This window comes from Apteryx rowi, unplaced genomic scaffold (genome assembly GCF_003343035.1).
Source record: "Apteryx rowi isolate R43461 unplaced genomic scaffold, aptRow1 scaffold_49, whole genome shotgun sequence".
NCBI classification, from domain to species: Eukaryota; Metazoa; Chordata; class Aves; order Apterygiformes; family Apterygidae; genus Apteryx; species Apteryx rowi.
The window spans coordinates 1,883,634-1,899,536 of record NW_020450749.1 but is presented as its reverse complement, the minus strand read 5'-3'; the positions used below and the strand labels follow the sequence as shown (position 1 = coordinate 1,899,536).

Here is a 15,903-nt window from a genome sequence, read left to right as displayed (position 1 = left end):
TGTTGACTTGATTTGGGAGGGAGATGGGACAGAGAGTCTGCGCACCCTCAGGAGGCTCCAAGGTGCCGGTCCATCGCAAGTGTCCTCTCTGCTTTACGTTTGCCCTATATTTATTTTCCTTGCTGTGCTAAGTTGACCCAAATTGTTGTGAAGCTGCTGCTTTTATTGCTGAAGCTTAAGCCGTTGCTGCTCTTGAGTAGATGGGGCTGCATCCTAGGGCCCTGGGGTGAAAAAGGCTGTGTCTTTACAAAACGGTATCGGGACGATGTTCCTTGGGGATATTTTTTTGACACCACCAAGCCCCCTTAGTTTTATTCTCCGTTAGCCAGTGTCTCTTGCGTTCGTTGCCCATGGGTCTGAAGAGAAGGCCGTGACGGTGGGTTGTGCAGGGTCCTCTTCTTAAACACTGACGGGCGAGCGCTTCGTAAACCCAACAACTTGACTGAAGACCAAGCGATGGAAACCCATGGGATGGTGGTGGCTTTAACTGGCACCTCGCACTTTATTCCCTCCAGAGTATCCCTGTGGCAACCATCCCTACAGAGCTTCAGTCCAAATTTCCTGGGGCCTAAACCGAAGTGTATAATGAGCTATACACCAAAAGGGTGTCACACCTTCCGACAATAAAATGCTATCTCTCACATAAACTGAAGTCAATATTAGCTTTAGAAGCTGTTATTTCTGCAATACAAAGGAAGGAAGCAGCTTCAGACTTTGAAGTGTGGTAAACTCAATTCATTTTGGTTTAAAATCGCTCCGATAAATCCCGCTTCCTCAGATAAACGCAGCGCGTAAGTCTGAAGCGGTGTCATTGTTTCTCGGGTGATATTTTACCAAAGGGTAGCTGTAGGGAACGGTTTAATTTCTTTTGTCACCTTATCTCTGGGGATCATTTCAGTTCCGTTTCAGTGAAGCATGAGACTAAAAAGAGTTTTATTGTCTCTTTGAACTGCTTTTTGCTCTGAGGAATGAGGATATAATGAAGCCGGGGCCAATAGCAGGAGGACAAGCGAAACATGTTGAGGCTTGTYCTGCCCTGTTTTCCCCGTTTCTTTTTTTTTTTTTTTTCCTTTCAGTTAGCACTGATGATTGGGATTTTCCAACCAATAAAGTCTTGGTTAGCCTCAGGGTAACGTGCTCTTAGCTAGATCCGCTCCGGACTGTTTCTTTACCACTTACCTCAGTGTCCGTCACTTGGCACTCTTCGGTTTTCATAGTCTCTCTGGGAGAATTTTTTCCATGTGTTTGGTGATTTTTCAGTAATCTCTTCTCTTTTTGGTTGTGTTTTGATTTAAGAAGAAATAGGTCTATGGAATGAATTAAAGGCAAATATTAACCTGATTTAAAGCAACAAAAAATGAACATGCCTGAAGCCTTCAAATGCTGTGGTGTTTTGCTTTTAGGAATTCTCGTTAGTAGTGTAAYTGAAGTACAGCCCTTGTTGGCCATATCTGGAAACACAGCAAGTTTTACGTAGTTTGTGTCATTTAGCAATAGACTGCCTTTGTCTGAGGCCAGTTTAGCAGCTAGCCTTGATTTGTATCTGGGATTAAGTATAAAGCCATTGTTAGTGAACTCCCACCACTTTTTCCATTAAGCCTCATCTCCTGCTGCTATCCGATGGCTTATCAAAAGGGAATTAATTTTGAGTCTTTTCCCGCTACGAATTGATGTCTCTGCAGCGTGCCTTGGATGTTTGTACTGAGTGCTGCCATTCTGATGGGTTTTGTCAGGCATCATATCCATTTTGCTGATAGTGGGCCAGATCCAGTTAACTGTTTTCAACTCAACAGGGCTCCTTGCGAGTAAGTGCTGAAGTAGCGATGGAGATGTCACACGTTTTGGAAATCCGCATGTGCGTGTGTGCTAAGCAGTCTTCTCCTGTCGATGGCCACTAGGATATGTAGTCTTGGCGTTGCATCGTAAAGGTGCCACAAGAGACAGCAATTTAGGGATTCCCATTGCATAAGCTTTGCAGCTCCATCACGGTAAAAGGCTTTCGGGGAATCCAGGTAAGAGAAAGAGGAGAGGAAAAGTGCAGTCCGCTGGCCGGAGCACAACACTTGCATGTAAGAGACGTGATTTTTAGTCCCTTTCCCCTGCCAGCTTTGTGTGATCTTGCCAGGGCACTTACGTTTTCTGTGCGTCATTTCCCTGTCCCTACCGGGGGGTTGTTAGCACCTCCATCACCCATGGGAGGGTTATGAGGATAAATGCAGCCAAGTGTGACATTTTCAGCTGCTACTGTTATCGAGGCTTTATACAGGGACTTGGAGAGTAAATAGCAGTGATGATACTGGGTAGTGCAGTGCAGTTGCGTGCTCTTCGGGATTGTACCCCATGAAGCTGCTGATGTTGGTCTGAAGATCCTTGTACCTTGGGCACCCCACAATTTCCTTGCCGCTCTGTACAGGTGTGCTTCCTACAGGCTCTTGCTTGGCAGCTCTTTGAAGCCCATGTTTTCCTGTGTACCCATGCTGAAAATGAAATCGGAATGAAATCGCATCGTTCTTTTCCATTGCACCCAGGAAAGAAAATACCCACTAGTCACTAAATAAGTAAATAATTTCCTCATCAACCAATTTTTCTGTTTATGTAGGCATATTTGGTGTGCATTAAAAGCAGCCAGCTTCTGAAATGCTCCAGGATATCACAAGAGCCAGTCTAAAATCATTGTTGCTGCCAAGCACTGAAGAACATGGTCCAGTTGCCGCTTTGAGTTGCGTTGTTCTATCATCTACCCTTGTAAAATGCAGGTGTTCCCTAAGATGTCATGCCAAAGAAGTATGTGGCCTCTAGGTGTTGCAGCAACAGACAGCTTGAAATACAAGTCTTCTAGGTACAGCGAAACCAACTGTGCARTAGGCCAGTGTGTTGCTCATTGAAACTACAGAAATGCATAATCAGAGGTTTCCAGACTCCTCTGCAAAGAGCTGGCTGTTTGCCCAGCGCTCACCCCTCCTTGTTTCCAGCTGCTAATTTGCAATTAAACACAACTGAAAATACAGTAAATACTCTGCTAGCAATTTTCCTTGCAAGTCCATCAGGTAGCTTGCAGTTGCTGTCATTTGGTGGTGAAGGGAGCAGGACTGTGCTGTAAGCGTTGTGAATGGGTGGAGAGGCTGCCCATGAGGCTGGCTCAGATGWGGTTCCCGACAAGTGCTCCCGTAAATAACAGTTCAGCATAATGCAGCTGCGACTAATTGGCATCCCCGTAGGTGGTCTCAGTAGTGGGGCCAAGATTAGATGTGGTGTAGGGAACGAATGAGTCTCTTTTCTCCCGAGGGGGTAGTGCCTCCAACGGAGAGCTGAGGTGTGTTAGGCAGAGCTTGAAATACAACTGCTCCACCAGGTCTGCAGGTAAAGGCCATTCATGTTCAGGGCTTTGGCAACACTGAAATCCACTGAGCTGCAGAAGATGCATAGAAGACCCTGCAATTGCACTTGACTGGGATGAAATACATTAAATGTTTTTTCAATTCAACACTCCAAAAAGTGGAAGCAAGTTCAGTTAATATTTAACGTGCTTTTTGGCCCAAATCAAATTTTTTTTATTATGTAAACAAAGTATTTGAAAATACATCATTTAGTGCAAAGTTTCTTAGCCATTCCCTGACCACTGCTTGTCCTACCAACTGTGTAGGGGAGGAAACTAATGCAGATATGCAAACTTGCAACTCTGAAACACAGAGCAACCTCCTTTCTGAATGCATTTAATATGCAGAAACCATCGTCATTATGGGATGAGAGAAACAAAGTACTTAATTGAGAGAGCTCAGTAAATATAGTAACAGTGAGACCACTCTTGGTTTGAACACACGAAGCCTGCCCCAGCAAGCAAACTGTGTGCCTTTAATTAATGGTTTCACCCTTCTGCTTACTGAAATCGGATGACTCACTCTTATGCAGAAGGCTGTTTCTGGGGGCAAACTGTTCATGAAATCAAATCAGCTGCACCACATCCCTAAGGCTCTGTCTTTGCTGGAAAAAGGGTTGTTTTTAAGGGACCTGTTGCATGGCCAAAGAGGTTGGAGCAGAATACTGGAAACGGTTCCACTTGTCATGTGAAACATTTGATTTGTGACTTTGGGGTATTAGTGTTCCAGTGTTGCTTCCCGTAGAAGACCAGCCTTGATATGTCCTATTTCTGTCTCATTATAAGGCCTTGCTAGACAAAAGATGCTGGAGTCCTTGATGAAGCACATCAATTTTCTCGCACCTTGGGGTAGAAGGTGTTGGCTATGACTGCTTATTACGAAGGCAAGATCAGTCTGTGCCTTACCTCTGGTAGGATGTTGCATTTACAGTTACCTCCAGGTAAAGAAGTAATTTGTTTTGCCAGGGATAACCTTGCTGAAAAATGTCATTCATGTGAATGCAGTCCTGGTAAAAGACCAAATTCCGCTTTCAGACTTGGCTAGTCGAAGCCTTCCCTATTCAGCTCCTTAGCCTTTGGGTCTAGGGTGTGGAGGGAGCGCTTAATTTTGCATGACGTAAGGACTGCTATCTTGGGTCCTAGCAATGGTCTCTCGAGCTCAGTGTCCTGCTGACAGCAATGACGTGTAGAAGAAGTGGCTTAAGTCCACTGGTGGAAGTGGCTCCAGTGCCCTGGTGGGAAGACACCGTGTCACCTCTAGGTGTTGGCAAAACAAGTAGTTGCATGCGGCATCAGACTGTCTGCCCATAGTCCCATTTTCTGCTTGCCCGTGCCAGAGTCCCTAGAAGTCAGGCTTGCTGCTTCTGTTCGGGAAAGAGCCAGAGCACGTGGTGTGCGTGGCTGTTTTTGGAAGATGGGAGAGGTCTTCCTGGAGGTAGCAGTCACTTCCTGTCTCCTCAGTATCAGCAGACACAGTGATCCTGGCTCTCCAGCACTCTCTTCTTACTTTCTTTTCCAGCCAAATCCAACCCCTTCCCCTCGCAGGAGCTGCCAGGCCTCCACCCCTCGTCCTTGGGCAGCAAAATTCAGCTCTGCCTACGCTCTACTTGGGCCAGCTCTGAGTAAGCGCATGGGGATCAGTGAAAAGTAACACATCCAGCCAGTGCCAAGCTTGCGTATCCTCCAAAGCCACTGCTGTGAGCTGAAGCCTGACGTGTAGCAAGTGCTGTCCAAGTTACTATAGCAAATCCTCAACAGTTTCCTGCCCAGCTGAATCTTTTGGAGTCTGAAGCGTTGTAACCTCATAAAAGCCAGCAAAAGCTTGAACTCATTTAAAGATTATTTTACCACCTACGGTATTCTATGAAGTCAGACATGCTGTAACATATGATTAACGATGTGTTCAGCTATGAGTCACTGGGTAGTCTAGCAAGCGCTGCTCACCTTCTAACCAGTCCGTACGTGGGAGTCCTTACCCAATTACACACCCAAACTGAGGATTTTAATAATTCACCACATTCTGAACTTGGAAGAGCAGTTTATGGAATTGTTGCTTAATTAAAAAAAAAAATACTTAAAGGCTTTACCACCCATTAGGGAACAAATCCCTACCGTGAAGAAGATGGGTGTGTGTGTGTGTGTTGGGGGAGGGAACAGGACCCTAAAAAGCTTGTGTTACTTTGCATGGTTGTAGTATCCAGGAAGCTTGTACCCCAGATATTGAGTAAATGGAGACTTTCCCTCCACCTACGAAGTGAGTACATGGAAATTAAGAGTTGCTCAGGATCACAGACGTAAAAGTGTGTTGGTACTGCACATGTACTTTTTATTTGTAGATTTAAAAAAATAAGTCAGCAGCGTGCAGTGTACTTCAAATTTGAAACTCAGCTGAAGCATTACCAGTTGACTTGGGGGATCCTGTCCAGTTGTTCCTCCTCGGAGTGCCCTCAGTCTCATGTTTCTATCCAAGCTCTGCTCTCATACCTTTCTTAGCATCAGGAAGCCAGCTGAATATCATGTTGTAGGTGCCTTACAGAAGACATTCCTTGAAGTGAAAGGCTTGCACTGTAGATTGTCAAGAAAAAGGCTGGAAAAAATCCACGCCTAAAAGATGGGGGATCGTGTCTGTATTTTATATTAAATGGTCACTTGATAAGGTACAGGAACAGTTTTTGGTCTGAAACGTAGAATTATCTGTTTCCAACTGAATCTCCCAAGTGTTAAGTGAGAGTTACAATTATTCTTACTTATTCTCTGGAATATTTAAGGTTTCTAGGAAGAAAAAAAAAAATCCAGGGAATGGGCAAAAAGGACCCTATCTCTAGTTTGTGAGATGGTGGTGGGAGACATGGTTTTGATTCCTGCTGCAGAGGAGGAAATTACATTTGCATCTTTCAACATGACCTGAGCAAAAGATCTTGAAATCRCTTTGTTGTTTAAGAGGGTGCTGACACTAGCTGCGTTATCCTTGTGCTTTGAAGGGAAGATGCTTTCTCCAATAAAAGTCATAAAAAGATGCCTAGGGAAGAACAAGAACAGGGCAAACTTACGTAATACTTCACCAATTACTTTCCCGGCCTCCAAATATTTTCAGCTTGGGGATTTCCTGAAATGCATGTGGTTGGTGACTCTTTAGTAACCCTCAGTGGATTTTTCCACCAAATGCTTGTCCAGTCTCTTCTTGAGCCTGCTCAAGCCTTTCGCTTCCACAACATCAGTAGCAACGAGCTCCACGGACCTTGAACACGTTGTGGGAGGGATCATCTCCTTCTCTTCGTCCTGAACCAGGCTCCTAACACCTTTGTTTGGTACTTCCTAGTTCTTGCATGGAAAGCAACAGTGATGGTCATTTCCTAGCCCCCTTCTGCATGCCACTCACGAGTTTGTGGACCTCTATCACATGTCCCTAAGACACCTCCTTTCTCTTCTCTGTTGTGCTCTATTTCTTTTGTGGTAGTTCCTAACGTTTGATTAGCCAAGCACTGAGCTGATGGGTTCATGAAAGTTTCTATGATGGTTCAAAGGTGGTCTTCTTGAGTGGTGATAAGCAATTCAGAAACTATCATATCATGCGTGTGAATTTAAATCTTGCTTTCCCCACTGTGCATCACTTTAAATTTATCTATGGTGAATTTCGACTGCTGGGTTTTTTTATTGCCTGCTAAGTCCTGTAAGGGCCATATGCAGTTCCTCGCTGTCTGCTCTTTCCCCCACTACTCTTTTAGTTTTGTATCCCCAGCAGAATTTCATACCTCACTGCTATTCCTGATTGCTCACAGATTGAACAAGACAGGTCCCTGCCTCGCTGGCCATCGGTCTCCGTTGTGAGCACTGACCATTTACGCCTACTTTCCGATTCCTATCTTGGCCTGCCCAAGCTCATCCCAGATTAGCGCTGCTGGGCTGGAAGCCAGATGTTGCAAGCCCCCGTTCAGTGAGTGCAGTTCATACGTGGTCCATGTCTAGACTCCCCTGTTTCTAGACGTGCAGGGTGAAGACTAGATACCAGAGTGAGCAAGCAACGCTTTAGTCAGCCAGCTGGCTAAAATCTTTTGGAGGAGCGAAGCTTACTCCCCCGTTTGTTATAAATGAGTGTAAACGTGCAGGTGTTCAGTGCACCATGATGCCAGTGCAACCATCAACGCCGTACAGTCAGGAAAAGCGGTATTGACACATACAAGTGCGAGCTTGGGATTAGCAAAGTGCAGTGTTTTGAGATGGGGTGTTTTACCAGAAAAGAGCAGGTGAAAATAAATGACACCCGGGACTCATGGCGGATTGTGGACAAATATGCACATCCACCCGCATCTTATTCAAGCGTAACTGATGGGCCTCTTGGGCAATTAGYCGAGCGCCCACGCAGAGCCCTGCTTCAGCCAGAGCCGTCTCTGGAACGGTAGAGGGCTCTGAGTGGGATAGCGGGAATGTTTCTATGGGAGGAATCCTGCGGAGGGCAACAGGGAAATTCGGGTGACTTACTGTCCTACCGCTTGTCAAATAMTCCCAACCTGAACACTGGGAAGCAAATGGAAAAAGGACCCGAGTCCCCTTGGAGGCTAGGGGTTTTTTCCTGCTTGAGCTTTAATGCTCTTTTGGGTGGCRTTGAACATCGCTCCCTGCCTCGCGTGCCGTTTTCCCGTGGGCGTTTGCCTGGGCGGCAGAGCCGGTGGGGAAAGGCTCGTGCCGTGCTGGCTCGTGCCTTTTGCAAGGTTTTCCCGTGAGGGCTGCGCGCTGGAACGACCGCGTCGCTACTGCGTGGTGCCGCCACAGCCCTGGGTCCGGAGTTTGGTTTTCGTTTGCCTCTTGGAGGTGTGGATGAAGCGATGTGAGCGGTGCTGGCTGCCCTGCACCAGCAGGGTTCCCGGGAAGCCTGTTGAGCACGCGCTGCCTGGGTTTGTTCGTACCACGTTGGAGCGGTCCTTTCCCCGGGGGGTGAAGCCCAACTATTTCTGCGTGTTTGCATGACAGTCCTAGGAAATGTGACGTTTTTTGAGCCTCAGTGAATTCATTTTTTATTTAGTTTCTTTTTCTTTTTTCTTTTTTTTTAAGAAGCTTCAGGGTTTCAATGAAATTTTGTGCTTGCTTTTTGTCTTTAGGAGGAGTCTTACCAACAGGAAACAGTTGAACAATTTGACATCTCTGAACTGTGGCTCAGGGATGAAATGCGCTGTGCTAGCCTTGCCAAGGCAGTAAAACRAGATGCCTTGAACTGAACCATCGCTAAGTTATGCATCACTGAGTCACCATAAATTATGCGCTAAGTTTAGGCATCCCTAAGTTATCAGGAACATGATGCGTGTTTGCCATTGACAGAAAACTGGCCGTTACTCGTTTTCTAAGGAACACAGAGCTATTTACTGGAGAATGTGGTTTGGTGTCGTGGTTTTATCTGAGCCGATTTTTGTCTTTTTTTTTTTTTTTTTTTTATCGCTAATCCTTTTTCTCCTGTAGTTCCTCTCTAAGGGTGTAAGTGTATGAGTGGATAGTGTGGCCAGACTTCAATCAAAGAAATATTTCGAGAGTCCTTTCAGAGCTCTTGAAGGAATCCGGACTGGTTATGAATGCAATCTTTATGCAGCGTTGTTTTGAAGTAGGAGTGAGTCACTAAAAAACAATTTGCACTCTCTCCATGCTCAACTTTGACTTTATTACGAAAAAGGGAAAGCAAACAAACACAATTCCATTCACTGCAGAAGTGTACATTGATCCTTTAATCCTGACGGACTTGCAGGGAACGGCTTCCTCCTTGAGAGAATTGCTGTATTGATGCAACATTTAATTGTGTAATTACACACACGCACACGCACGCACACACACACACACACACACTTTCTCCCTTGCTTTGCAGGCAGCGTAAGGCTCTGTGGCTGCAATGCTAATCACAAAGCGACCGGCACTATCTAGCGTTCATCTGGCTGTCCCAGCGTGTTCAGAGAGGAAACCAAAGGCAGGAACTGCAGCCCAGAAGGTCAGAGCAGACACTGGAATTTGGGCCAGAGCCCTAAACCGTGTCCCTTACTGGTTTGCTAGATGTGGTAGCCTTTGTCGCCTTCACTGGCTGGAAGAGCTAAGGGGTGGTCGGGAGGCCGGCTGTAGTTGTGTGTAAAGGAGCAGAGAATTAACCCCACTCCACCCTCAGATGGCCCTGGATATTACGGTGCACGTGTAAAACTCCCAGAGTGAGGGCCAGCTTCTCCCCGGACGCAGAATTACCCCCAAATGACACGTCGATGCTGCYGTGGTGTGACAGGTTGGTCTGCGAAGCACCGGGAGGAAAGAGAGGGGTGAAGTGTGTGCCTCTGCTGGGAAAGCTGCTGCAGTAGTGTCGGTTCCCACCCTCTCCTTGAAATCTCTTTTTCTTCTGTGCCAGTGAAGTCTGTGTTATTAAAAACCTGAAGATGTTCCCCATAAGCATCAAAATCCCGTTGAATGCAGATATTCTGAAGCCTTCTGTGCACAAACTCCAGCCTGCCTTGGCGTGCACACTAGCGATGTTTGCCTTCGATGTTACGGGCTGGATCCTCCTCCCATTTACATTGCTATAACCTGGGAATAACTCCTCTGACATTATTAGCATTCAACAAAAGTGAGAGCAACTTAGGGCTGATGTATATAACATGTTGATTCAGAAAATGAGTCCTCGTTGCATTAATTTTCCTCGTGCTAATCGGCCCTGTTGGCACAAGGTGACACTTCTAATTTTGGCTGAGCAGAACCACAGGACTGTGTTTTGTCTTCTGGCTTTTGAGTGGAATCGCTGACATTAAGCTGCCTTTTACCTGTCTGTGAATGATATGGGTGTTTTTCCTGATCAACATACTTCTGGAGTTGAGGCTACTGAAAAATGCAACGACCAAATCTTAGTCTGCAATCTCTTTGATTCCTCGTGGAATAACATGCAGCGCATTCCTGCTTTGTCTCCTCCAGGAAGCTTGATACCCGCTAGGATTTACAGTCGTCTGAAAGTAAATACAGAAGGTGGTTAAGCATTAGATGGGAAAAAATTCAACCTTGTTCCAGTCAGCTTTGAATGCTTATTTTTTCTTGGGTTTAATCTGTTTACCATGACATTATTATTAATGGTTTCATCATCAATTTTGCTTTCCCACCAGCGTTAAGGATRGAGTTTCCAGACGGGAAGTCCTATCTGCCAGCCGCTTGTCCATTATAAATGACCATGGGCTACAAAGCGAGTCTTGAAATGTAAATGCTCCAGTCTCCAGCAGTTTGCACAGCAGATAAACGGTGCCCTGCACCTGGCATCCCACATTTCAAAACCCGCATGAGCAGTGTGCCGTTTATCACCTGCAAGCAGCAGGCAGACTCGTGTTTGCCATAGGTGTCTACAAGGGCAGAAACGGTGGGGAGATGCTGAGGTGCCACATGCTGGCAGGGTCCTGTTGCACCGTTCAGAGCGCCTTCTCCTCTTGCAGACCCCTCCATCTAGAGAGGTCCCTTTAATGCATCCACCACATCTGTGTAATTGCCTCAGGGAAATTAAAAAATAAAGCCAGGAGGAGCTCTGCTAGCAGAAAACCCAAAGAGAGAGTGAGGAGCTCTGCCAGCAGAAGTCAGCAAGAGAATCTCTCTCCAGATATAACAGAAGCAAAGAAGTTAGAAGTAATATGCTGAAGAACACAGATAAAGTTACCAGAGTTATTTTGACCGTAAAGCCCTTGCTGCCTGGAAGAGCGCTGAAGGCTGTTAACCTCTATTAATCAGTAAGGAGCTGAAACAGGCCGTACAATGATCTCAGCTGTCTAAGCTGATTTGCCCTTTTGCTCCTTTCAATTTAATTGTATTAGTTCTGCCTGTGTCCTTTGTTATTCAGCCCCCTCAGGAAATCTGCTTCTGATTTGGGCAGGAATTACTCTGGTTCCAGATGACTCATTTGCTAGCAGCGAGGATGGCTGAGAGCAAGCACAGGAAGGGGAAGGGGATGTAAAAGGATCCTGTGGGAGCAACTTGTTTAATTTGTTTCATTTGTCTTATTAGTGCCACCTCGTCCCTTCCTTGCAAAACTTCCTTCCGATAAGCCGAACAGACAAAATTTAATGCAGACTGTAAGAGAGACTTCCAGTGATTTCAGCAGAGCCAAGATTTCGTGCTTAAATCTTAAAGGGTTTAAGACCCAAGAGATGTGCTCCACCAAGTTCTTCCAGCAATCGCCCAGTTGTGCCGAGGAAAAGAAATGCTCTTGGACCACATACAACAGCACGAAGCTGTTTGTCACCGCAGGGAGATGGTTCCCAGTATAATTTAAGCAGCACTCGCCTCTGAAGGGTATCGGCATCAGTCTGCTTGCGGTGCGTCCCATCGAGCCTGGCTGGTGTTAATCTTAGCCCAAAGGGCAGACGGTGGTGTTTGCCCAGCACAGGGGAGCGTGAGATGAGCATCTAAGATCTCCCCAGGTCAGACCGGTCTCCTGTGTCTGGGAGGAGCAGCCAAGCCTCCTGATTTTTGGCTGCAGTGAGGAAGAGGAGGAGTTGTTTCTGCTCCTGCAGATGTCCCCTTGTGGGCAAGGAATTGTTACTGGGCAGAGGACTCAGATCCCTGGGCTTCTGGGTCAGCTGTGCCCACAGACTCTGTCTTAACCAGAGAGGTGACTCATACAGACTAATACAGAGTGAAGCAGAGCGCAGGGTGCTGAAGGCCCTGGGCTGCTCAGAGGATTTGGTGTGCTGTTGTTCCGTCAGTGAGAAATAAGAGAGTAACGAATTAGCCCCAGGGTACTGTCACTAGCTTAGCATGCAGAGAAGGGTCTCGTTCTGGGATCTGCTGGCCTCCGTCCCCAGCAAYGACAGCAGAGTGGTCAGCAGTGCTAACCCCAGGCTGTTTCCGCTGCTGGTGACACTAGGATCACTTTATCCCTTCCTAGAGAGCCGTTCCTCCGAGCTGCCATGGGATGCGACCCCACCTCTGCCACCGTCCTGCTTGTGGGATGCCACCACCCTCCTCCTCGCCCCACGTCTGCCGGGCTGCAGCTCCCCTGCTGGAGTGACGGCAGCACCCAAGGACGCGGGCATGGTTTCCCCTGCGTTGCATGTTGTGCAGATAGTTCGCTGTGAAGGTGAGCTCCAGGGCCGTGTTGCCCCCCGCCGTGTGCATAGACAGCACGGAGCGGCTCTAGCTGAAAGTCCAGCAGCATCGTTGCAGTTGTGCCGGTTTCCCAGCAGATGCTTTGCCCTCAGGTCTCCTGTTGGGTGTCACTGCAAGAATATCATAAGCTTGACCCAGCAGCTTTTGTTCTCTACACTTCCAGAAATAGTTATTCAGCATATGCACACTGGCTTTTGCACTCTCGTCCTTTTACCTGGCAGTGTAAACATTTGTGTTTCTTTGTACAACAGGGAAAGAAAATGTTTATAGTCCCTCACCTGCCTAAGCCCCAAAGCGATCATCGGGGCGCTCAGAGGTGACGGTGTGCCAGGCGTTGCAGAAAGCTGCCCTGCGCCGCAAGCAGGGCCGGTAACACACTGCTGGCACGGCTCCACGCAGTGTGGTGGGGGCAGGCAGTGGTCCGCGGGGCTTCCCGTGGTGGGCAGCAAAGCACCTCTCTGCAACCGCTTCACTTCCAGGTCCGCAGCTCAGCTGAAATGCACAGCACCCACCAGTGGTGGCTGGGCAAACTCCAAACTTCCTTCTGGGAAGATCTAGGGCTAACAGCAAAACCTTGCATTTTGCCTTTTGCAGGCATCTGAGATGATCCACGTTTCGTTTTCGAGGCGAGCCGTTTCGTTTTCTGATCTACATGTTGATGCTAAGTAACGACAAGATGCTGCTCAAGTATGGGTTTGGGACCGGTTTGCCATAAAGTGGTTGCTATAGAGGCATTATCTATAATGCAGGGTTGGCCTTGGAGATATGGCTGGGAGGAGGAAATGGCCAGTAACCAAGAAAATCAAGTTTATTGCTGGGAGTCGCAAGTTCAGTGTGCAGCGGGTCTACATCTCTGAAAAGCTGTAGGGATTCATAGATCAACAACAGCAACAAAAAGGTTGAAAATGCTGATTTCTTGAATCTGGACTTCTTACAGTGTGCTTGTCCCCATGTTGTAGTGTGAAGACACATTGCAAAGCACAGGACTGAAGTCACTGAAGGTGGTGGTAGAACTTGCACTGGCCTCAGGGATGCCGTGTCCAAAAACAAGCTCCTTGGAGCTGCAGTGTCAGCTCTGGTTGCAGTCAGTTCTGGTGCAAATTCATAATGGAAAGACAACGGGCAGCATTTTTGGACCTGCGTACTTGCACGTAGGCTGTCAAACCTATCCGTACCTAGGTACCGGGGTAGGAGACTTCACTTTCGGGAGTCTGGGAAACCTGCGTTCCTGGCATCTCCAAAAAGTATTTCAGTGCTAACATTGAGGCTTTGAGACGTGGAGCAATGGCATAGACAAGTCTTTCACCTCTGTATCGCTAGGGTGAGCGACCTGGTGTGTCGGGAAGGCGGGTTTATGAGCGTTGGTTTCCCTTCGTTTTCCAAATGAGCAAACAAACGAGGGTGGTTTCCTCTGGACACAGAAGCGTTATCTTCAGGTCCAGAGTCCATCCCTGCCGTGTAGCACAAGATAACGTAGCAGCCAGCCTAGAGGTATAGCACTGGTACCTTCTGATCGAGAAAAGGTAGTACTTAAAATACAGAAAAAGAGGAAGCGCTTGCAGAAAGCTGTGGTTAAAAGGTGTTTTCAGATGATTTGGAGTGCTTGAGGCTGTTCTGGGAAGTGCGCTTTCGAGCTTTATGTTCTACTTCCACTGGATTTCTCCGAATTCGGAGTCTGCCTGTACAAAACTGCATTAATTCATTCAGGCCAGTCCATTTTTTTCCAAATATGGAAAATTTCAAGGTTCTCCTCTCCCTTTCAGTGAAGTAGGACATTGTTACTTCCTAGTTTTATTGGGGGATCGTTCACTCATTGCTGGCGCTTGCTGTAACTGTCTTTTGAACTAAAGAGTAAAACATATTTACACCGGCATGTAGGAGACTGGAAAACTTCAGAAAAAAAATGGGACTGTGGCGGAAATGTTTTTTCAGTCCAATAAAAATTTTTGCAATTATGCTTTTTTTTCCATATTGTAATGAAAGCTTGTAATGTAGAAAAAAAAAAGAAAAAAAAAAGCCAGCTGGAACTACTTCTTTTATCTTTCTGTCTGGCTAATGAAGYTACCCTACGTTATAAAACAAACTAGAAATTCAGGATTTCTTGGAGAGAAATTCGGTACAAAAGAGCTTAATTTCAACAGTTTGGGAATTGTTTGACAGTTAACTTTTAATCAGAAAATGGCAATCTCCCGTACTAAAAAAAAAAATAATAATAAAATAAAACAATCCAGTAAATGACTAATTTTGTGGTCCAGGGTAATTAACAGAACAACTTGACAGATGGATGCAACAGGTCTAAATTATTGCAGTCAGTCCATTTGCAGGAAGATATTATCTACTTTTGTTGTTGTTAATAATAATTAATGAGAATTAAAATATTCAGCTGGGATATTTCCAGTTGCTATTAACAGTAATATGTGTGTGTATGTATGTGTGTGTGTGTATATATATATATATATATATATATATATATTTGATGCTTTTCTCGGTTGTTTGCCTCTCAATCCTTGCCTGCCTTGCTCTGGGACTTCAATAATAACCAGTAGTACTCTAGAAATTACTTGGCCCGTGCCTTTGTCTAGCATGGAGGAAACTTGAGGCTTTTACAGTTAGTATTGCTAGTTCTTCCARGGGAAAAATATGCTGTGGTCTGACAAGGAAAAGAGCAGTAAAAATGAGTTAATAACCACTCTGCTATCGGTGCGCGCCCAGGAAGCACAGTTTAGCCGGTGGCCGCCCGCTCTTTTGCGTCCTGTTTGCAGAAGGTGCAGTTGTGGGACTGAGTCGGCCGCGCGCTCGCCACCGGCTGTCCGCACCGGCTCGTGCCGCCTGGAAAGCGCTCTGCGGTGAAATCCAGCCATTTCCTTGCTAAAGCCCAAGGTGCTTAAATTTTTATACCCCAAAGAGACCATTATTGTCTTGTAGAGTTATCCCCTAYGCTGGCCTTTGGCATTTCAGCTGGCGTCTCCTACGTCAAACCTGCATCCCACGGGAGGCTTTAAGCATATATCTTACAAAGGATGGGGAAGACTTTAAATGAGCAGGTTTAGTGGATAACTGCTCTCACTGTTAAAAACAGAACATACGTTTTCCTCTGTTTTTAACTTGCGTCTCCTGCGTTTCAGGCTTCCAGCCCTGGATTTTGTTCCGCCTTTTTTTTCCCCAGAGTTAAAGCCCTTCAGAGTCTGCAGTCTTCCCGCATGCACTTAAAGACTAGGAGGAGTCATTTCCTACTCTTCACTTTCAAGAGGATAGAGGAGACCTCTCTTCCAAGAGATAGAGGATATTTAAGGACTTCTTATTGACTCTATTGGCTTTTATGTAGTTTGTATTGGGGTTCTTTAGGTAATTTATAATTGTTGCTTTTTATCCTTATAAAATTACTGTTAATAATTGCCGTTAACTGTGTCCACACCTAAGGATGTGGC

The 15,903-nt window shown here is 46.3% G+C and overlaps 1 protein-coding gene across 1 annotated transcript in view; it reads left to right on the top strand.

Moving 5' to 3' along the window:
* SLC22A18 (solute carrier family 22 member 18) overlaps positions 1 to 15,903 on the top strand; it is a 62,727-nt gene that overhangs the window by 22,428 nt on the left and 24,396 nt on the right. The gene's annotated exons all lie outside the window — the stretch shown is intronic.